This window comes from Phaethon aethereus, assembly GCF_964289735.1.
Source record: "Phaethon aethereus genome assembly, chromosome: 4".
Classification (NCBI taxonomy): Eukaryota; Metazoa; Chordata; class Aves; order Phaethontiformes; family Phaethontidae; genus Phaethon; species Phaethon aethereus.
Genome location: NC_138578.1, coordinates 13,707,316 through 13,716,392, shown reverse-complemented (window position 1 = coordinate 13,716,392; position 9,077 = coordinate 13,707,316).

The window sequence follows — 9,077 nt, the reverse complement described above, 5'->3', positions numbered from 1 at the left end:
GCTCGGGGACTCAGCTGAGCCTGCGGAGACAGAACTGAGCCTCACAGGTGAGGGAGAGCTGTCAAAGGCTGATTGGCAGCACAGCTTCAGCAGATGAACTTCCAAAAGAAATATGCATGTCTCGATCTTTCCCTACCTGCCCACAGGTCATTCTTTTAGATCATTGCTGTTTCAGCCATTTGCGGAAAAGCGTGCCTCCCTGGTAGGAAGCTGTTGTGTGCATCGTGTAGATTATTCTGCCAGGACCATAAAGTTTGCAAGGTTGAGGCTTGTGCTTAAGTGCAGGGAAGAGGAGAGGGAAAATATGTGACTTAACCTTGCTGTGATGGTGACTCCTTCCACAGTCTCGATAACCTGCTTTGGACTGCTTGCCTCTCTGTGCCCACTAGAGAGTAGTGCTGTAAATGTTCTGATCTCTAGAGCTCTTTTGGCTTCATTCCTGATCAGTCTCTGATTCCTCTTCATGTGGAATTGCTTATGTTTCAGTAGATTTGTCAGTCTTCATATTGCCTGATTTTTTTAGGTAAATACAAGATAGGTGCTCTTTGTGCATCAGGTTTGAAGGCTGCATCCTAAAATAGGGAAATTCGGGGGGGGGGGGGGGGAAGGCACTGAGGGTATCCTCTGTGTGTTCTCAAAAGCCGTTAATTTGGTGACAGTCAAGCGGATTCTCTTGCTCTTGCCTATGCTTGTAGCCTGGTACAGCTGTGGCTGTTGTCTCTGTTAGCTCTACTGTCCTTTTTCTCTCTGCTCTGTTAAAATCTATTGGTCCTCCTATAGATCCCTTCTTCAGTGACCAACCTTCTATAAAAGTTGTGACTATAAAGCTGTTTTGGCTTGATTCAGGACCAAGCCTTTTAATTCTTCTTTATTTTCTTTTTCTTTGTGATCTGTTAGAGTGGAGATGGTTGGGATGGTTTTTACCACTGGCTAACAAAAGGGCTCAGTGTGTCCTTCAGAGGTTTTTGAGAGGTGTGCGTTGGCAACCACAGGTTCAAATACAGGTTAGTTACAGAACTCCAAATAATGCCTTAACTTGGTCAACGTATTGCAGCTCAGCTTCTGGGGCTCACTAGGTAGCAAGACCAGCTTAGCAAAACTATCAATAGTTACATGAGACCCACACCAAAACATGGTTTTAATTTGGAGCAGAGGAAGCAGTCGTTCTGCAAAACAATCCATTTGAGCGTTGAATGCAGCTGATGACTGATGAATACACAATAAGAAGCTCCACTTCTCTGAGTCAGGCCAAAGACCTAGCCTGTTGGCACAGGAACTGGAAGAAGAGCTGATGCCTGTCAGCTGAGCCTAGGTGAGCGACTGGCTCTCGGCGTACTCGTCGTGACTAAAGAATGGCATAAGAGAACCTGGAATTGCTGCTTTTTTCAGGTATGGATCAGTTTCCAACATCTGCCTTTGGTCTGCAGTGCTGCACGCAGCTCCTCTGTGATGGGAGGGTTGTTGCCTGAGCTCCTTTATGAGAAGGAGCCTATATCAGCCTGTGTTAGAGGCTGCTGATTGTCTCTTTTTAATTAAAAAAACCCCCGAAACTTAAATGGATCTTCCTACTATGGCAGCACTGTGTTTTGTCACCAAGAATACAGAAGCTTAGTTTTCTGGAGAAGCGGTTAATCTTGGAGACAAGAGAGCATGAGAAGTTACAGCTGAGAGCTACCTGCTGCTGGGTCACTCCTCTGGATAAGAGGGAAAAGGGCTTAGGCCTAGGGGGGTTGTCTCAAGTTGAGTCTCATGCTATAATCTGACTTTTTGGGATCTACTAAAATACCTGATTTTCCTTCACAAATCTGAAAAGGCTTTTTTCCTTTTTTTTTTTTTTGGTAGTAATTAAAAAAACCTTAACCTACATAAACACATTTAAGTCTTAACTGTTGAAAATGTCAAAGGCAGTAGGTGGATATGACTCTTCAGCAATCAGAAAGAGAGCTTTGATAGCTTTTTGACTTTTTTCCACAGTTGCAACAGTACTCGCTAGGATGGCCTGTGCTTTTTCCCAGATGCAGCTCCTGGGCGACTCGTGCAGATCTCGAGACTTTTGGGCGGCCGGCTGCTCGGCCTTGTGAGGCTGCGTGTTTCGGGTGCGACTAGGTAGCCTTCTCCTCCTTAGTTCAGCCTTTTCGGATGCAGAGCTTTTGGTGTTGCGCGCAGCTGGCCACTGGCTGGGGTTTCTTTCCCAGGGCCGTTGTGGTACGTTGCCGGCGCAGGAGCGGGAGCGCCATCAGGGATTTCTCGCCCTCTGCCAGGCACTGGAGGAGCAGAGGAGCAAATACATCCCTCGAGATACTGGTATGAGAAACTGAGAAGTGGTGGAAATCGTCACTTTCCTGTTTCCTTCCCAGCTGGCTGCAAGCCCTGACTGTGGGCAAGTTGTCCCTGTTGCCGTTCACGGGTGTCCTTGTCCTTCAGTCGAAAACGGCACTCGCTGCTTTGGTTGTGCCGGGAACTGTACGGTGTTGCTTCTGTCTCAAGAGACCCCTCTGATTTCTGTCCTTTCACTCGATTTGATAGCCTTTTTGGAAAATGCTGCCGTTGCGATAAGGTAACAAGTTGTACAGAGCCGGTTATCTGCTGCTTTGTTTTCCTCTGGCACAGCAGAACTGCTGGAGCTGTGACTGCCTGAGGAATTCACCTCCAAGCACTTAAAAATAAACCAATTCCTTTGAAAACAATGTTGCTGAAGTGTCTCCTTATATGCTGGGGTGCTGCATTAGACGCCTCTTCCTCACTTACACCGCGCTGTCGTACGCTGAGAGCATTTGGGTGAGGAACGCAGGCGTGGGAGCAGCTTTACCTGCAGGTGTGAGTGGGCTTCACGCTCACCTGTGCCCCGGGGAGAGCTTGTTCCTTTTGCTTTGTGTACTGGAAACATGAGAACTATATTTTTGGACAAAGCATTTATAAACAGTCTTATAAGGGATTTTTTTTTTTTTAAAAAAAGGTGCAAGATTTGAGTGCATGTTTACTTGCCCCAGATCAAAGGTTTTGAACACTAAGGTCACTGTCTGTTGAATGGACCCTCTTCTTGGCGCTCTTCTGTCTTCAGGCAATTGAAGCTCCTGCCCTCTTTCTCTACCAGTTTTACTGTAACTACTTTTTTTTTTCCCCCAGGAGAAATATATATACAAAAATTCTAAGCAATTAAATGTTCAAGCCATAGAATCATGAGTGTGGGAAGACCCTCTTAAAGTTTTAACATATTTGTATGTAAAATGATGTTTGTATGAAATATTTTCATGGTAGAATGAATATTAAAAAAAAAAAAAAGCTCCAGTAAGATCTAAACCAAATTTAAAAGGATGTCTTTTTGTAAGATGCAAGTGTAATTGATTGCCAATAAGTAATTTTTTTTTTTTAAGGGGAGATGCAACAAATGATCTTTACAATTACAAATGGTCGTTTCTGCTATTTGGGAAGTATTTATGCAGCATTACACATGGCTGTCATAAATAATTGCAGTAGCAAGGCCAGTCACATCTTCAGGACATACCTCTCAGCTTGTCCCTCTGTGATACTGTACAAACGGACCCATCCCTCCTTTCTGCAGATTTCCTCCTAGAAAACCTTTCCTATTGTAACTGTACTGAATTTAACTCTTGAGCTAAGATCCAGACTAAAATTGTGTATTACTTAACAGTTTCTGCTGGGCCTTCTGCTATTTTAATACTCTGTAGCCCATAATTACTGGGTGTCTGTTCTGAAGAACTAAGTGCTAAAGAATAATCCTTGGGGTAAGCTTATACGTGTGTTAACAGTTAACCCCGGAGTATTTAACTTGTATACAGTACTTGATAGGTGTTTTATGACATTTGTACTCGAACTATGAGCCTTACTGAACATCTGTAGGTTTATTCATAACTTTTAAAAAAAAAAAAATGGATAACTCTAAGAAAGATGTTTACATGAATGATGATTGCCCTTCCTTTGATGTTATGAATGAGGTTTTTATAGTGTGTTTGGGTGTATGTGCAAGGAAGTAAGAAAAATGTTTCTGGGGAAAAATAGACTTGACAAACATTTGTAATAAGTGAATTTTAAAGATTGCTTTAATTGCGCTACAAAGGCAATGCAGATATTAAAATATTCAACAGAACTGTCATCTCTCCTTGTTATTTGTGTGCCATGATTTTGTCTCGCCCTTGCGCTTTGTAGCCACGGTTATTGCTGGTGCACAGGAGTGGGATTTGGCGCACGAGTTAACACACTTCTAGGCCGTGTTATATTAATAGTGAACGAACAGCAGAACACTCCTGACGCCACTGCCACACTTTTTTTCTGGCACCTCTGCTGCTTTTGTTACTCACCTCTCTCTTCTTAATACCTGTAACATGGGCTTCACTTGTGTTGGGGTACAAAAGAACATGCTGCCTGTCTATGCCAGCGTGTCTTTAACAGTTGTATTCTAAAACGTGTGAACGCGCACTGGTATATTTTTCTTTTGCCGTTTCTGACTCCCAGGTAAGGCAGGTAACAGACTGCTCTGTCTCCCGCTCTCGGTGCGCGTCCCGCAAGGGGCAGCACTTTGGTGCCTGCCCTGGCAGCCGCTCTGGTCTCCGCTGTGGTAACTCGGGCCGGGCGTAGGTGGGCGAAGGCTGCGCTCTCCCCCGCTGCAAGTGGGGAGAAGGGACTCATTTGGCCTTGGCGTTGCCCACTGACCCTCTGCCCTCCTGAAGCTGACAGGGTGAGTGCTGGCGCTGTGTTTGCGTTCTCCCCACCTCGAGCCGGGTGGAAGGTGACGCTCGGGTTGCGAATGCTGCGGTGGGCTGACTTCAGCCGTGGGCTGGTGCTGCCATCCCTCCCTCGCAGCGTGGAGGTGCCGTGAGCTTAGCGAGAGGCAGCTAACCTTAGGGATCGGGCTCTTCGGGCCGTTTCGGGGTGGACGTGCGTTAGTGCGGTGCTAGTTCGGGACGGACCGGGCGGGAGGCGCTTGGCCGGGCTCCTGTGCGTTCCTCCCAGGGCAGAAGGGGCACCCACCCTCCGGGCATCCTGCGCGGCTCCTGGCCGCTGCCGGCACGGCGGGGCCTTTCCCAGCCCCTCCGGTTCCTTTTCTCACCGAGTCTGAACTCCCCCACGCCCGGAGGCGGAGCCGGAGCTTTTCCCCGTACCTGCCTCGCTGCCGCCCTCGGTTCCGCCGGACGGGGCGCCCGCAGCCGCCGCCGCGGAGCAGGGCCGGTGAGTGCCGGCCGGGCCGGGCCGGGCCGGGCCGGGCCGCCCCGCCGCGGGGGCTCCGGGCCCGGGGGGCACACGGGGCGGGCCCGGGCGGCGCCGGGCGGGTCTCCGCGGGGTCGGGCCGCGCCCTTGTGGCAGCTCCGCGGCTGGCGAAGGGCGGCAGCGGGGGGGAGAGTCGGGTCTGGGGCGGCGGCGGCAGCACCCCCGGAGCGCCGGCTGCGCTGACCGCCTCCTGCCCGAGGGCCTACTGGCGGCTGGCCGGTATCGGCCGCCTCCCGGCCAGGTACAGCCTTTGGCTTCCAGAAGCAAAACCCAAGCAAAGCCCCGCGCCTTTCTGGGCCGCGGAAGCCCCGAAGGAAAACGGCCAGCGGCGGGGGCTCAAGTGCAGATCGGGCACCTCTCTCCCCAAACGCCAGCGACGGTGCCCCGGGCACCTGCCTCGCAGCGGGGCGAGGGCTTTCTCAAAAGAGCGCTCACCTTGGCTCGCTTTCAGCCGGCCGGAACGGGGCGAGCTCGGCGCTCCCGCGGAGCTCCTCCGCAGCCCCGCGCCGCCGGCTGCTGACGCTCCTCTCCCGCCGCAGGAAAAGCTGCTGCCCCTTGGCTGGGGGGCCAGGGCGCTGCCCTCCAGTCTCCGCCCGTGGGGATTTATGCGTGAGTCCAAGCAGAATGGATCGCTATCGGTATTTCATCTTTAACCAGCGGAACATGGTCGTGCTGGGTCTGTTCCAGATAGCCTTCAGCACGGTGTGCGTCATCGGTGGGTTCGTAGATGGCATTTTCAGAACGGAGTCTCAGCTGGGTGAAACCAGAGCTCCAATTTGGGCTGGGATGGTAAAGTTGCACTGTATTTTCTGTGTTTTGTTTTGTGGTGTTTTGTGGTCCTGTTCCCCCCCCCCCAGCACTCAGCTTGGAGGTGGGATGGGGGGCCAGGACTTCTTGCCAGCTCTTCCCTGGCTTGCTGCTTTCCACCCAGATAATAAAAGTTTCCTTATCACGATATAGGCAGGAGAGCACACGCAGGCTTCCCTCTGAAGGAGCTAAATAAAAGACATTTCTACCGGCTAACGTAGAACACGGGGCATAGCGCCAATTGACAGGGTTTTCCGCAGAAGCGCGGTGACCACAGAGAGGCCACCGGAGGTGAGGAAGGGACCGTGCCATGCTTGCGTCAGGTAGACGAACATCTGGATGATGATCCCCACGGCACAGTGTCACTAGAATTAGCGTACCGCAAGGAGGAGCGGGCGGCAGGCACCCTCACGCCGGGGGTTCGGTCTCCTGATGGTGCAGTGTGTACCCCGGCGAGCCGCCCTGCCAGGGAGCTGGGCTGAAGCCCTCTCTTCCATCCAGAGGCTGCCCGTCTCCTTTCAGCAATAACTTCCTTCCCTCTACACGATGCATAAGGACTTGGGGAAGCAGTGGGCATTTTTAGCACTTTAATCAGACTTATTTAATCAGTTCTATTACTTGGCCAGAGCCATAAAGCCAGTTGGAGGACTGCTGCCGTGGGGGTAGCGCGTGGGCAAGATGCATTTCACGCAGTGTCCTGGAGATGCCCCAGAGGAAAACAGAAAAAATCAGCAATTCTCTTTCCATTTCTGACCTAACAGTTACTCTGATCCAAGCCTTGAAAACGAGGGCTTTTCTTCTGCTCTGTGGTAGTTTATCTTCCGAATCCGATACTTGTCTTCCAAGTTACCAACTCTTTTTGTGCCCTGCAGGTGATGGGAGTCCCAGGCGTCCTGGCTTTGTTTTCCTCTCAGAGGAAGAATCCAGTTCTGGTAAGCCTGGGTGGGGAGGGATTGTGTGTGTATGGGGTGGGGGCAAAATGTTTTCGGGGCAATCGAAAATGGTTTTGGTAGGGAATGAGCTGGCTGGTCCTTCTGCAGGACTGAGAGCTTAACCTTCATAAAAGCTGCTACATTCCCAAGCAAAAGGAAGATGCAGTGTTACCTCGCTTTCTGTTGTAGCAGACGAGCGCTGGCTCTGATAACAAGCAAAAGTCTGTAAAAACGCTTGCTTTTGAATGCATTTCTTATGTTGTTCCTGTTATTAAGAACTGTGTACGCTAAAATAGGAAACAATTTCATTGACTTGCATTTCCTATTCAGGTCTCTCCAGCCATGTAAATTCCAAGGAGGGGATATTGTTTCCAAGAACAAAGTCTTTGGGTCCAGCTAGGACCCGTGGTTAAGATTTGGGACTCAGTCGTAGCTCGGAAATTTGATAGCATGGGAACCTTTACTGCAGTGTGTTTGGCTTCCCAGTGACTGTTGCTACCGGGTGCTTTTTCATGTTATGGGGGGTCAAAGGCTACAATGCTTCTTAGTACATTTTGCCTGTATTAGTTGCATTGATTTGTCAGAGGACAGTTTTAATTCCTGCTCTTTTAATTCCTTTATTTTCTCTGCCTAGGTGAATGTGTTGATAGGTGCTTCCATAATTTCTTGTGTTGCCATCCTCATTGTAATAGTTTATAGCTCCCTCACGCTGAACTATGGTGAAGAGGAGGAGCTGAGTTCGGCCCCAGTCCATGTTATCCACACAGTAAGTAGCAATATCATGTGTATAACCGGGGAACGTGACTATCTTAATCCGCAAAAATTACTAGGTGTGACTTGGAAATAGAACCAGACTTCCAGGGTGCCTAAATTAGAGTTTGAAGTGGTGCCTGCGGCAGGGCACTTGCTTAAAAAAAAAATTATGTAAGTCTACAGTTAAGCATCAAGTTAGGTAGCGAAAACCACAAAACCCACGCAGGGGGGTTTATAGCTAGTTCCTGCCTTTTGCTGCTGCCGCAGCATGGCTGGTGTCGGCGGCTATGTGAACTAGCAGCGGCTTGAGAGCCGCGGCTCGTCCCCGGAGGCGTGCACGCTGGGTACATGCCTGAACACACTGCAGTCGGGTTTCCTGCTGCTGCTGCTGGGCGCAAAAGCGTTTGGGTTGCTCCGGGAAAAAATCACGGTGCTGCCCATGAAAAGGGGTAGTTGCCGGCCGTATCCCCGGCCTGGTTTGAGACGGGAATTGCTAGGCTCCAGTCCTTTCCAGCGTGCACCTCAGGTGATACAGCGGTTACAGGTTAAAAGTAGGTATTATTTCAAGCGTATGCCCCGCAGTAAAGCTGAAAAGAAGGAACGAGTTAGCCCTTTTGCAACCTCAAACTCGGTACAAGCGACGGCTCCCTGCGGGATTGAGGACATTACAGGTAGATGAGACTGTTCGTTAGTTTATTGCAGGACAAATCGAAATGTCAGGCTGCTAAGGTGCACTATAGCAATAAGGCATTTCTCATATTCAGCGTGAAGAGGAGCAGCCGCTCCTTGGGTTTCTGTTCACTGTTAAAGCTATTTCCAAAGCTGTTGCCGTTGCATAGCGTCTTACACTTAATCAGAAGACTTTTTTTACCGCTTGCTCTTTCCCTATTTGAGGTCCACACTTGGCTTGCTCTTCAGAGCACAGGAAGAAGAGCCTTAAATAACACTGAACTCTGAATCAATCACCTACGATGCAATCACAGCATCCTTGCAGTCGTTAGAATATTTTTTGGTGGAGAACTTCGTTTTTTTCAACGTGGCTTTAACATTTCCTTTTCTGCTTGCAGAAGTTTGTACTTCATAAAGTAGTGAAGGGTGCTAACGTAGCCATGCTAGCTGCATCTCTCTGCAGTGCTTTTGTTGTGCTGGTGATGGCTTACTTGGGATGCCGGAGTCTTCCGCGCTGCTCGTGCTACGATAGCGTAACTGGGATGGTGAGTGAGGAGCCCGGGGCACCCATTTATTTGTACTGAGTGTGGGTGGGAGGGGAAGAAACTGGGGAGAAGACGTGTTTTTCTTCTACAATCCTAACCTCAGCTCTACCCCCAGTCACCCCAGGGCTAATTCTAAGAAATTAAG